The sequence below is a fragment of the Equus przewalskii genome, chromosome 32 (genome assembly GCF_037783145.1).
Source record: "Equus przewalskii isolate Varuska chromosome 32, EquPr2, whole genome shotgun sequence".
Classification (NCBI taxonomy): Eukaryota; Metazoa; Chordata; class Mammalia; order Perissodactyla; family Equidae; genus Equus; species Equus przewalskii.
Window position 1 is genome coordinate 6657511 of NC_091862.1, and position 14429 is coordinate 6671939.

At 37.9% G+C, this 14429-nt stretch overlaps 1 protein-coding gene and 1 long non-coding RNA gene across 9 annotated transcripts in view; one reads left to right on the forward strand and one right to left on the reverse strand.

The window, feature by feature from the left end:
* LOC139080815 (uncharacterized) overlaps positions 1-4185 on the reverse strand; it is a 30529-nt gene extending 26344 nt beyond the window's left edge. The window contains exon 1 of the long non-coding RNA XR_011535617.1: positions 3943-4185. This is a non-coding gene — a long non-coding RNA (uncharacterized lncRNA). The remainder of the gene's footprint in view (positions 1-3942) is intronic.
* The window catches only part of PRKN (parkin RBR E3 ubiquitin protein ligase), a 1214117-nt gene that overhangs the window by 268744 nt on the left and 930944 nt on the right, over positions 1-14429 (forward strand). The window lies entirely within an intron of this gene.

Here is a 14429-nt window from a genome sequence, read left to right on the forward strand (position 1 = left end):
TTTAACTATTCCTTAGAATCAAATATCCTTTATTTTCTTAAATACAATAATAAAATTTTTACTGGTCTGTAAAATCAAAAGTTTGGGAACAATTTATAATCATACACAACACCTCGAGTGATAGAAAATCCATTGATTTAAATAACAGCCTAATGCATCGACGGACATCAGTGATGGACAGTTTTAAGAATGCTCACTATATGTTTAATATGTAATCTTTACACTTTCTATTCTGATTATTTCACTCTTATTCCATAAAATAGCATTATTTTAAAACTTCAGAGATTCACGGGAGGACCTAATCTTTATGATGACCTAATACTTTTGTCCTAACAGCAGTTCAAACCTGCTTGCCCTTACCTATCACAGATATTAGCTTAATGCGAGACCAATAGTCATGCTTCTTAAGTTTTAAATTTATATTATGAAGCAACAAGCTCGGCCCATTTCCTAAAGCCTTCAGCTACTGTATCTGAAATCTCAGGTTTGACATGTCCCCTAGCCTGAGGGGTCCAGCACAGCATCCTGCGGTGCCTCTGCCTGTCTCCCTCCCCCGTTTGAAACTCTCCAGGCCAACTCTGGACTGAATGAAACTGTTAATAGGCTATAGCTAAGATCTACTCCTTCAGGCAAAAAACATGGAAAACTGGCTTAATGGAAATATTAAAATGTGAACTTAATTCATAAATTGAACAAAAGCCAGGGGAAAAAGCAATAACAATGTGTGAGGCAATAGGATGGTGATTTAGGCAATAGTCTTTTGAATGAAATGGGAAAATTCATGGGTAGAAATCAAAAAGTGAAAATACAGTAAAGTTTGCCATAGGTGACTTTTCTTGCCTTTCTGTTCTTGTTTCCTTTTGTCAAAGATATTTTGCTGTCTAATTATTTGCTATCTGAGGCAGCTTATTAACTTTGGTCTGTTTTCTTCCTTTCTGTATTTTGCAGACCTTTCGAGAATCTCATTTGTCTCTTTCCCCGCCAAAGCTAGACAGCTCAAACGTGTAGACTGTTCATAACTCAGGCCTGTGGCTCCATAAATCATTTACTCTTGCAAGCTGTGTGTCGCGCTCTCTAAAGCTGATGGGGCTTCTTCATTTGTTCTGACTCCCAGATATCAAGGACTAAAAAAATGACAAATAAACTGTACAGAGGTTTTTCAGTCTTTTTCAGCCAATTTTATAGCCATGAGATGTTGAAATATTTATTTTGACAGGAGCTATAGACCAGACCAGTTTTTCCTATTCTTTGTACACAAGAATTCCCAAATTTGCAGATTTAAGAAACTTGTGCTTAAGAAATGAAGCGTTCCAGACATTCTTTCCATGTTATCATAGTATCAGATTTAAAGCATAAAAGCATCAAAATATATTGCCAGCAATAAATTTATTAAACTGATTAAGAAAACACCAGACCCTTATTCCCTCAAAGATCTTTTAAAATGTTCTATTCCAAAATAAGTTGACTCTTTTTTCAGTTCATACTGTCTGCAAATTTGTGTATTCCATTTGTGCAGGTATAATCCAAATATGGATATCTATATTTCCTGTCCAATACGTTAGTTATTCACTTGTAAGCTTACTGTTCTCAAGTTTTTCCTTGTTAGGCATAAATAAAATATAGGCAATAGAATTTAATTTAAAATTCTGCTTTCGAGAAGTGTTCTCTGTCAAGGACAGTCATGTGTCGATTAACAACGAGGATACGTTCTGAGAAATGCGCCGTTAGGCTATTTGGTCATTGTAGGGACATCATAGAGTGCACTTACACAAACCTAGATGGGGTAGCCTACCATATACCTAAGCTCTATGCTACTGATCTGGTGGGACAACTGTCATATATGCAGTCCATTGTTTACCAGAGCGTCATTACGCGACGCATGACTGTACTAGCCTCTGAGAAGCACAGCTGTACTTAACATGTCATTGTGAGCATTTGTAGAGGTGAGAAAGGCTTCTTTTTAATTGTCTTAATTTAAGACATTCAAGACCAAGGGGGTGGATCCTCTTCTCTTTATTGCTAGAATTCTATGGATGGCAGAGTAGTGTAAGTGAGTTGGGTAGTTTCTACCCGAGTTTGTTCCTTTGATTGTTGTTCGAATATATACGTACTTGATTGTCATGAAAGTATACATATTTTTATTTTATAGGGAGGTAGTGGTATATGACTTCACAGCGAGTACTTCCTGTTGCACTTATTTTTCATCCTTTCCTAGAATCCTCAGCACAGGACATATTCTGGATTGGGTCTTGCTCTAGACATGCTCTCCTTACAGCAGGACGTTTCACTAGTTGAGCAATTCGCTTCAAGGGAGTTCAGCTCCACAAGTTTACTTTGAGCTTTTTAGCAAGTGATGTATTGTTTGAATCTTATGACATTGATTTTAATAACTGCTAATCAATAGTAGCCAGTGCTATGGTGTTATTGTTAGTAGGTTTGGCTTACTATTCTGTTTTTAACAAAATTAAGATCTTATTTCATAAGCAACTTCCTTTCTATGATTTTTGCCTTCCACATTAGAAAATGTGCATCTCAGCTGTGAACAAGGGCATAATGTAATTTTCTTCACAGGAAATTTCTTTCCCAACAGTCAAACATTCAGTTTAATTTGAAGCACAGGAAATTCCATGGTCTAAATGAATGTCAGTGTTAACAGACTTAAACAGCTAATATAGGAAACAATTTTTCTGTTTTTAAAGTAATCTGAGTGTGCTGGGATGGAGTGGGGGAAGTGGGCCTGAAGAGGTTGGATGAAAAGTAGGGTGATCCTTGAAATAAACTCAGGTTGCATCTTTGGTTATATTTGGCCTTACTCTTCTAATAATTGTAGTTAATGAAAGTGATAGGGCATGTTTAAAAATTGTAGTTGTATTTAAAGTGAAAAATTCTGAGCCTTGATTGCTGTATTTTTTCCTTGATTGTGTATTTTTTATTGCCAAATTTACACAGTTTTCTCACAGGTGGTATTTAAATGATAGCGATATTAAAATGGATTATTAAATAATAATGGTATGTTTTAGCTTCTATAATTTATCACACACATGCACAGTTGACAACTGTCATCTCAAAGAGTATTGTAGTCCTCCTTGGGGTAGAGAAAAAAAAAACCCTAACATCTGTTACATGATGTTAAGCTTAATTAAAAAATCCTTGTTTCTTATACAGTGCTATTTAAGCAGTCCATCTTTTGTCTAGAAAGTTAATTTGTTAGTAATTAACTAATAGTCATTCTGGTGTAAGAACCACATGCACATCTCAAGGTTGACTGTTTTGTTAAGATGTTTTGTTTCCCTGATTAACCTAGTTGTATCTTATTAAGTAAGATTCATACTTGTTTTGAAACACGTTTTTAAATAAATGCCTAACAGAAATTTTTTTCAATTCTCATTTCATTTCATCTTCTAAAAGATCCCTGAAAGATTAACTTTTTAAAAACAAATTTCAGGGCCAGCCCCAGTGGCCTAGCAGTTAAGTTCAGTGCACTCCACTTCAGTGGCCTGGATTCGGTTCCCAGGCACAGACCTATATCGCTCTGTAGCAGCCATGCTGTGCTGGTGGCCCACATACTAAAAAATAGCAGAAGATTGGCACAGATCGTAATGGATATTAACTCAGGGCATATCTTCCTCAGCAAAAAAAAAAAAATAAATAGAAAAAAATAACCAAATTACACAATATTTCTTGTGAAATAGAGGATCATAATTTAAAATAATGTGTGGTTTCAGGTAGATCGTTACAACAAAGACCTCAAAGGGCTATATACATATATTCATTTCTCTCCTCTTCATTTTTCTATGACTGTAGCTCTAGCCCCCAAATTTAAGGAGATACACCAGAATCGTTGCTTTCAACTTTGCCCAGTTCAACTATGAGCCAAGCCATAGCATCATTTCCTCTCTCATCCCCTCTTCTCTTTCCTGTACCCCTCCTCATGTGCCTTACCTTCCGCTGATCTGGGCAGGGAACAGGCTCCCTTGAATTTTTACATGTCTCAGCTCTGCAAGGAGGACAGAGCCACACTCCAAGATAGCTGGCCAGATCGCTAAGGAAAGGCCTACTGGCTTGGAATTGGCAAAGAATGTGTTTTGAAATGGAATCACAAAGGGGGCATGATTCACAGAGAACCCTTTAAATGACAGGGAAAAAAATCTTCAGTTTCAATCATCTCTGCTCTCTTTTTTCTTTGTTGATATGCACAGTGCACTCCTCTGAGGCAGGCTTTCTGACAGTAAAAAAGAAAAACAAAAGGAGGGTTTTTAGCAAAGGAGACAGCCACAGTCCTAGCTTTCAATCAGGAGCCAAATTGGAAAGGGCATTCTTCCCCTCCTTCCAAAATGTGGGGACAAGGAAACAGCTGGATGGAGGGGATGGACTTTCCGTCTGAATAGCCAATTGCAGCTTTTTAGGCATACTTTATAGTCTATTTCTGATTTCGTCTTCGAAAGCTATCCATTTGGCACAAACTCTGGTCAGGGAGTGGGACTGAGGACCCCTTCCAGCTGATGGGGGAAAAGAAAACTTCCTGGCAACCAGGGCGGTCCCCACACCAATTGATCTCCAGCTGGAAAAAAAAAAAAAAGAAAAAGAAAAAGACTTTATTCTTTGCAAGTCCTCTCTGCAGGAGCAGAAAAAACAGCAGGGGACTTTTCTTTCACAGGAAGCCTGCATTCATGGTTCTCTAAAGGGAGAGAGTTAGAGAAGTCCTTCTGAAAACAAAATGCCTAGATTGTGCAGCTAATCTATTATTGTATTTTCGTTGGTAATGTTATTTTGTTGGCCATGCTGAGCCGATGAAAGCTGCTCTGTTGAAACTTTTTTTCCACTGGTGAAAATAAAATCAGCTTATCTTATTTCTTCCCTTTAAAGCAGCATGATTGCACATATCCTGTAGAAAGAAAATGCCACTCTGCTTCTTTGGCTCCCGTGTGACTGAACCACTTGGAAAAAAAGTTGATTTTACTTGCTGTGGGATTGATTTTAAGTTCTTCTTTGAATTATCTTCTCTAAAAGCTGTTTCCAGTCAGTGTGTTGAGAAGCCTGGTTGACCTGTTAGTTTTGTCCTACATATGTAGTTCAAGCAAACCAAATACTTTATCTTCTGCTGTGAAAAAAGTAAATTTTAAATTTATAACTAGTAATAAAACTTTAAGTAATATACTTAGTAAAACTTTAAATAGTACACTTGATAGAAGATTGGATTAAGTCAGTATTATTAAAAGAATAATATGAGTTGAATCTCATGAATTTGTTAATATTCTACCACGTTGGACCTACAAAATTAGCAGTTTCATGTGGTTCAGCCATGGTTGATAGTCACACTAAAACAGCAAACGGTGAGGATGGGGTTGTGCCACCAAAATGGAAAGAAGTTACTATTCCCAGAGAGAGGAATGGAAGGTAGACCGCAAAAGTGATGCGCATTACCCCATCAAAGCAACTTACTACCTTTATCTGTGAAAGAAATTAAGGGGAACCTATTGGGTGAGATAGAACAGAATATTGTCAGGGTGGAAGAAGGAGAGAGACTGAGAATTTATTGTAATCATTCATCTGTGGAGTGAGAATCAAGTAGAGTGAAAATGGGAAATGCTTAAAGCAAGACTGTATGGTTATGTACATGGTGAAGATGAGATATAGGCTTCAGATGCTTCCAGACTATTTAGATCATGCTCAAATATAAATAGTAATCTACAGGATCTTTACAAAAAATTAAACTTTCCACTCGGAAATATGTTCGCCAACCTGTCCAAGACTTTATAGTCAGCTTGTTATTTATAAGTAGCTTCCGTTAGACGTTGTTCCTCCTAATGCCATTAGTCCAGGACAGGGGTACATTTGCAAATTTTGAACAGAACAAAATGGTTTAAAGGCCTTTGATGACCCAGCCACTTGAAAATTGCCTGATCTACTTTAAAGATGTACCCTAAAGCTGGCTTTCAGGAATACGTACCACCCTCAATAATTCATCTCAGTATCATATGGAGGGCATTTGTCAGATGCCTCTTTGAAGTAATCCATATTTTTAAGATGTCACTGGTACAACTTTTGAGAGACATTCTTTCAACAATTTCAACTAAGTGTTCACTTAAACTGTGTGTTCTCACTACAGATCCTTTTGGGGAGTTTTGCGTATTACCCCTTTCTGGTAGTGGTTGCAACTTTGTCTTATTTTTTTACCCAATTCCTTGACTAGTATTAGATATTTTTCTGATGCAATACTATATGCATTTTCGTAAGATCAATTACCTAATTAATTAATGAAGGAATCAGCAGGATGACAGAACTAGTTCAAAAAAGGATATGAAAATGGAATTTTATATACTCAGAGATCAAAAAGGAATGCTAACATAATGTTGATCATTAGATACCATATTGGCTAATACCCTACAGAGTAATAAAACTGTAACATTTGGGTTATGTTTTCAACCTGACGAAAATGTAAATCATCTCACTTTATCCTTTTTTTTAAATAGGAAGCCTATTTTTAAGAGATGTAAAATGTCTGGTCCCTGATGAATAGAAAGCAGAGGAAATCTAATGAAGTCATATTTCTCTTGAGAGTCAGTGGACATATAGTGGGCTTATGGTCTAGCCTGACATTAACAAATCAATTGTCTTTTTTGCCTTATTTCCTTACTTCCATTCATTTGAATAATTTTTCTTGATAGTAATGTCATCTATTTTTGAAATTAAAATGATTCCTCCAGCAATATGCACAAAATTGTAGAAGTATTTTATAGTATATTTTATAGCCTCCAACTGTATCATTTATTAACTCTTCATTCACATTTAATTATCGTGACTAGCAAGTGATAAGAACTGAAACCTGATGCTTTGTTACATAACAATCCTATGACAATTACATAGAAGAGAGTTCTGATTGTCTCCCTTGAGCTTTGAAGTTGACACGTTAAATCAAATGTAAGTTCAGGGCATATTGGTTGTTTGATTTTAATAGGTAGTACTTTTCAGTTGAAACATCTGCTGTAATGAACTTGACATTTGTAATAATAACAGTATCAGCTTATTTAATATACATCATTACTTTGGCTTCTGCAATGTGAGAGGCCAAGTTTGCTGTTTTATGAATTGAGCCTCTTTCTACTATTTTGTAAAAAGACTTAAAATAACTTGGTATACATCAAGAATAACAGAAAGCCTATACCTGAAAAATGTCCCTGGATGATGTTCCCATTTGGAGCTTACTTTAGGAGATTTTGAAATTCACGTGAACCGCTGGCAGCATTCAGCTGAAGCTCAGTCACGTCTTAGAAACTCTACTTTAATCAAATCAGCATCTAGCACCTTTGTTTTACATAAAGGGATTTTAAGTGTGTGAGGGAAAGGAGAGTGGTTCTGGTGCCTGGCTTACTTTGGGCGTGGGTAAGGGTAGGTCTGGATTGGAGTACAAAAGGGTGCATTTCCAAGCCTAATTGAGATCACATGATCTAATAACTATCTGCACAAAATAATTAAAGCTTGAAGTGTCCTGAAAAATCCACAAGTTTTGGTCAACAGTATGGTTTCCAAACTTGGCAGATAATCAGAATCATTATAAAAGTTAAAGAATGGCTTTCTGGACCCACCCTAGACCTACTAAATAAAAATACTTGGTAGAAGAGGGAGGCACAGGAGTTGGGGTGAGATCTGTATTTGCAACAATTGCCTACTGGGAGTTGTTGGCTTAGCGCTCTCTGGTGGCAGCCGTCAGAAGGGCTTGGAGAAGCAGAAGCGGGGAGAGTGAGTGTGACTCCTGAGGGTTTCTCTTGGGCCCCAGTGGTGGACAGTGTGCTTTTCTGTCTTCTCCCAAATGGAGGGTTCCCAGTGCTACCGCACAAAATTGGGATTCTCTATTCGATGCGCATAAACAAGCCCATTAAGTATGTCTTCAGCCTTTGGGGGGAGAAATCAGCTTTTATTCTGTGAGCTCGATATGCAGGGAGACGGGGCATGTGCCCTCAAATCTGTCTCCCTGAATCAGAATTTTGGAAGAAATTTAAGAGCTTTGGGAGAACAGGATGGCAAGCGGAAACACTGGTGGGACAGGTTTTGTTCGGTGGGCTTCAGGCATTTATGGTAACATTTTGAACATTTATAACAGAGTTCTAGACATTTATGATGGGGTTCTGAACATTTTTGCATGATGTGGGGAAGGAATTTTAACACCAGGTCTTCCTGAAGGACGGACCCCTCCCTTCTGATGATAGTCCGACTTTCAAGTTCCAGTTGTATCTGGGTCCTTGGGTTCCGTGGGAAGAAGGATCTTTGGTTCTGAGGTTCTTTCAGGTCACAATTCTTCTTTTGCACGTGTTGTGGTTATGTGACTTTGCAGTTTTTCTGAAAGACAATCCTTGATCACTTTGTTGAGAGAGATGGGGTCTGTTCAAACTGGCTCTAAATGGGCCTGTGGTTACATCAGTGCTGGATTAGGGTTAGATTGCTAACCTTAGTCTTCTTGTATTCAACAAGCAAGTCCAGTACCATATGGTATAGTCACAGTGTTTATAAAGGCACAACTAGTCCAATAATTAAGAAATTATGTTTCATAGAATATTTGTTACAGAGAGACACTGAAACAAAAACGTATTCCAGGCTCAAATGTAGCTAGGAAATTCTACACAGTCTGTATCTCTTAACACTTGGCAGGGGAACACTCTTGATAAGACTTGTTGAAGATTTCCGGTGGAATGGTATGTTTTTCTGGAATAAAAACCTTTCACTAGAGAACCTTTTACTAAAAAACTCAAGAACACTGTTAGTGCAGGATGCACAGCGGTTCTGAGTAAGGACTCTGGAGTCATACTACCTGGGCTTGAACTCCAGCTCCACCTCTTCTAGAACCTCTGACTTTGGCAAAGGCATTTAACCTCTCAGCTTTTGTGTCTGCCTCTGTGAATTTGAAATAATAACGGCAGTGATCCCATAGGGTTGCAGTGAAGGTTGAATAAGCTAATACATGTAAAATGTTTAGTTTAGTCCCTGGCACATAGTAAGTACTCACTAAAAGTTAGCTATTATTAATCAAGATTAATTGGATAAAATTCTTACTTAGGGAACAATGTTATCCATGTAAATTAATTCAAATCACCATCTTGAATCTGTGACCCACCAGAAAAGGTCACTTTGTTTGCTTGTTGTTCCCACATCCCTTATATTGTCAGCTGTTGCTTTGTATCAGATATATTTACATATCTGATGTATTCATTTCCTAGGGCTGCCATAACAAAATACCACAGAATTTTCTCATAGTTCTGAAGGCTGGAAGTCCAAGACCAAGGTGTTGGTAAATTTGATTTCTCCTAAGGCCTCTCTCCTTGGCTTACAGACAGCTGCCTTCTCACTGTGTCTTCACCCAGCCTTTGCTCTGTGCTCATGCATCTTTGGTGCCTTTTCCTCTTCTTATGAGGGCACCAGTCAGATTCGATTAGGACCCATCCTAAAGGCTTCATTTAAATTAGTCACCTCTTTAAAGGCCCTATCTCCAAATACAGCCACACTCTGAGCTAGTGTGGGTTAGGGCTTTAACATTTGAATTTGGAGGGGGCACCACAATTCAATCCATACCACTTGGCACCTGCTTTTCCACCACTACACTCTATAGACTAGATGGTGAGTTCCCTGAGGGAGGATACTGTATCTTCTTCTTTCATTTTTAATCACAGAACCTTGTCCATAGGAGACCCTCAAATGAATAGCTGCTATATATCTGAATGCATACACAGTTGGGTAGATGCATGCGGACTTCTGAAAACTCCCTGCGGATGATTCTGATGCCTGGTCTGTGTCGAAGAGCTCTGACTGGGTGAGGGCATACTTTTGCAAAATTGTTTCACTTTTGTGAGATGTCCCATTACAGAAACACCCTATACCCTGTTATAACTAGAGGTTTAGGAAATTTAAAAAGTAATAATGAATGTCTTGTTTGGAATATGTACACATCTCAGAACAAGCTTGCCTCCTTCTCTGAGTTGTCTCTTAAAGGCGAAGGTCCTGAAGACGCGTGTAGTGGCTGGCCTTTGTGCTTGGATATGCTCTGACGCGTTTACATTCTTCTGTCTTTATGACACGTCTGCTCATCCCATCCCAAACAGTTAGCTCTTCTTGCATTAGTAATGAAGGTCTAGACTATGGCTTTATTTCTATTTTATTCATATAAAACTGTGAAAAGAAGGAAGTACTGGCTTCTACTTCTGAAGATATTTCATTTCTTTGTGCATGGTTGTATGCTTTTTTTTTTTTTTTAATCTTAAGTATTGGCTTCAAACCTTTGCCAAATCTCAAAATGTGAATGTATTATATTAACTCTTAAAGGACAATCTCCGGGATATTTTGCAAATTTCCACATACAGTACCCTGGGGAGGAAGCACTGAGGTCTTTGCTAATTAGGAAAAGGAAGGGCGGGTTATTTATACACTGACAAGTGAAGCAGCAAATTGCCAACCAAACTCTATTCGTTAAGATTGGGAGAACCTACTGAAATACTAGGCAAAATCATGCAGTAGACAGTTTGGTTTCATGACGTGGAAAAAATAGTTAAGCCTTGGTAACTGAGAGTTTGTGGATAGAGGAGAAAGAGAAATCAAAAATTACATAGATCCTTAAAGACGGTGAGTGAGGAACACAGTGGCAGACTGTCACCAGGGTAGCAGCCAGTTTTGCTCTTCTTAGAGAACATTCTTGACCTTTTTCTAATTCTTCCCAGGTGCTCTTCTTTCAAGGCCCTACTCTCAGCTCTGTGCAACCTTAAGAAGCAGTCTGGAGCTCATCTGCTTCAAATGTCCCACAGACATTTCCCCATCCTCCATCAAAACCCAGTGATTTCCCAGACCATGTCGTTATCACGTCATTTTCTCTAGCCTTCATACCCCTCCCTAGCCCATCCAAGCTTCGTGGCTACCTTGTGAGTTGATCCAGTTGTGCCCTCTGATGTAACACAGTCTACTCTCTTCTCCCCCTAAATCTGAATCCAGTAATACAGTGATCAATAAATATGGGTACAATTTCGTATTCATTCCATACATATTTTTGAGCACCTGTTATGTGTTAGGCACTGTTCTAGGCACTCGAGATTCAACTGTAAACACAATGGAAAACAGTCATCCCTGGCCTCCTGGAACATGCTTTTAAAGGGGGAAGGCTGAGAATAAACAAGATAAAAATCTGTATAATATACACAGTGTTTCAGAGGGTGACGTGTGCTATAGATACAAATAAAACATGCTGGGGCTAGGAAGTGGAGGGTTCACTTTTAAATAAGCCTACGTGGGCAGACCCTGTTGAGTAAGGGCCTGGCAGAGCTGAGGAGGTGAGGCACGTGGTAGAAGAGTGATCAGTTGAGAGGAACAGCAGGACAAAGGTTCAGCGCTCAGAGTGAGTAAGGAGGAGAGTGTCGAGGAGCTCTGAGAGAGGAGAGGGGCCAGATGGTGTGGGGCCTTGTGAGGAACTGAAAGGATTTTCGCTTCTTCTGACATGATCTAACTCAATGCTGAGAAGGAGAAATCTGATGGCTGCATTGAGAACGGAGGAGCAAGGGGGGAAATGATGTAAATCTGGGATTATGGTACAGATGGCATTTAGAGCCATGAGACTGCATGAGATCATCCTGGCTATCTGAATTCAGAACATCCCAACACTGGCCAAAATATCCCTTTTCTAACACCCTGTTAACAGAATTATATATACAACAGGGAAAGACATGAAAACCTACCATGGATTTATTGTGTTTTGATTCAAGGAGGCTGAGTAGATACCCATATGTTGGCTTTTTTGTTTTTGTCACCTTAGAGAGTCTGCCACCTGAGGTAGTGAAGTGTAGTAGGAGTCCTCACAAGTGAGAGCTCTACCTTTGTTTTACCAAAAGATGGAGGTGGAGGGGAGCAATGGGCTTGTGTTCAGGGGGATCGGTTTTGCAAAGGAGTACATATGGACATTAGTTTCCTTAACTCTCTGTGCCTTCGGATAGTTGGAAAACTTTGTGTACCCTTTGGAATGTGTACTGTTCTTTGAAATACTCTGGAATGATCCCTAAAGTTTACTTAAAACTAGTTACACTATTATCAAACCAAAAATGACTGTTTGCTTATATAGAAATTGGTCTGTTTAGATTTCCTATCTTGATTCAGTTTTGATGAATTTTATTTTCTTAGGAAATTGTCCACTTAACTCAAGTTACTGGATTTACATAGAAAGAATTGTGAAAGGTAGTTGCTTATGATGTTCCTATTTCTTTTGTATCTATTGCTCAACCTTATTCTAATTTTATATATTTGATTTTTATTTCTTTTTTTTATTATGTTAGCTTGAAGTATATTGATTATAGATTATTCCCTACCACAGAATGAGCTTTTTAATTTATTTGCTGTTTCTGCTGTTTTTGTGCATTTTCTAATTTCTGACTTTGTCTTAAGATTCCTGTCTTCTGCCTTTTTAAAATAAAGCTTTATGTTGTTTACATATATTTTTTTTTTATTTTTTTTTAAAGATTTTATTTTTTCCTTTTTCTCCCCAAAGCCCCCCAGTACATAGTTGTATATTCTTCGTTGTGGGTCCTTCTAGTTGTAGCATGTGGGACGCTGCCTCAGCGTGGCCTGATGAGCAGTGCCATGTCCCTGCCCAGGATTTGAACCAACGAAACACTGGGCCGCCTGCAGCGGAGCACACGGACTTAACCACTCGGCCACGGGGCCAGCCCCTGTTTACATATATTTAATCATAGTTCTGTGTCCTTTTACAACACTTTAGTGTGAATACATAACTTTTATTCCTTATTTTCTATTAATACTTATTTTCGAGGCTATGATTTTTTTTCTGAGTGCTGCTTTACCTGCATCTCGTGGATTATGGTATGCAGTGTTTTCCATATTAATGCTTTTAATATTTTCTGTGATTTCACTCTAACTGTCCTATTAAATGCAGGAGTTACTTAAAAGAATAATTTAAAAGTAACAATTTTTTTTTTTGGTTTGATCAATTTCTAGGTGCATTGCATTTTGATCAGAGCATGCTGTGTATAGTATTTCCATCTTTGAAATTCATTGGTGTTTTATTTTGACTTAATATGTGGTCTCTTTCAAGGACTGTTCCATAAGTACTTTGGAAAACATGTATTCCTTTTTGTTAGAAACATGCTTTTACTGCTGCTCACCTATGTTCCCCCTTCCACCTCCCATTTTAAAGAAATAATACTATTTTACATTGTTGGCGTTTAGTTTATCCTTTCTTCTCGGTTGTTTTAGGATGGTTTCTTGCAGAGGGAAAATGCTGCTTTTACACCCTCTTGTTCAAGAAGTTCTCTCAGAGAATTTTTATTGTCTCATTTTTCATGCTCCTTCTTGGTAATCATGTTTATGTTGCCAGGTGAGGAAATGTATTTTGCCTAGATAAAAAAATTGTGTTGTTTCTTTAATTTCTTTTTAGTTTGTACAGTGAATTGTTTCATATATTTTAAAGATCGCCCACTAGGGAATAGCACACCTAAACAGAAGATTTGAAGAAATGAATAAGGACCAGCTAGAGCAGGCAGGATGAAGGCATTTACCTCATCATTTAATATAATCGGACACTAGGTTGGTTTCGCGGATAGAGAAAAACAGATTTTCATAATGGTTTCTCTAAACATCAAGAAAAGAACATGTTCATGAAGTTAAAAGATCTGTTTGACAGTGTCTTACTCCTAATAACAGAAAACACATGTGAATTTGTTTTTTAAACCCTATAACTACTTACTATCTGAGAATAAATTTGGAAAAGTGAGGTCAGTGTTATGAAGCTTTAATCATGTGAGAAGCACAAAACCTCAATAAATCAGATGTTAAGAAATTGTAGTAGAACCCCTTTATATGCTTTTCTTATTTGTATTATGTAGCCCCATGGGATCTTTATTTTTAAAGTATTTGCTTTATGTAGTAATTATGAAATGTAACTTTTATAGTAAATTGATTCATGTTGAATCATTCTTGGTGTTATTTGACTTGTCAACTGCTGTGTTTACTCTTCTGCCTCAATAAAAGCTGAGGTGGAGAAGGAGTTTCACCAACACTGTCAGTGATAAGAGTGAAATACTACCAGGAAATCAGTAGCTTTCCCAGACCTACTTACCAGCAATAGGAAGATATCATGGATTGTAGTCTTTGGGATTTTCTGTATTATAGCTTATCTCTTTAATCAAATTTTAAATTCCCAAGGAAAGGACCATGCTATAATTACTTGTCTTTTGCTTCTGTACTTCCCTCTGCCCCAAAATACCCAATACTGCCATAGAAGTACCACCTAATACATAGAAGATGAGTTAGGAGGGCTCTTTGAATTGCAAGGAGCAGAAAATCCAATTCGTCTATAATGGCACTGCGATGGCTTAATTTGAGTGTCCCAAAAGTGACCTCCGTAAAGAAAAAAGAAAGTCTAATACTGCATAGACTGCAGCTCCATA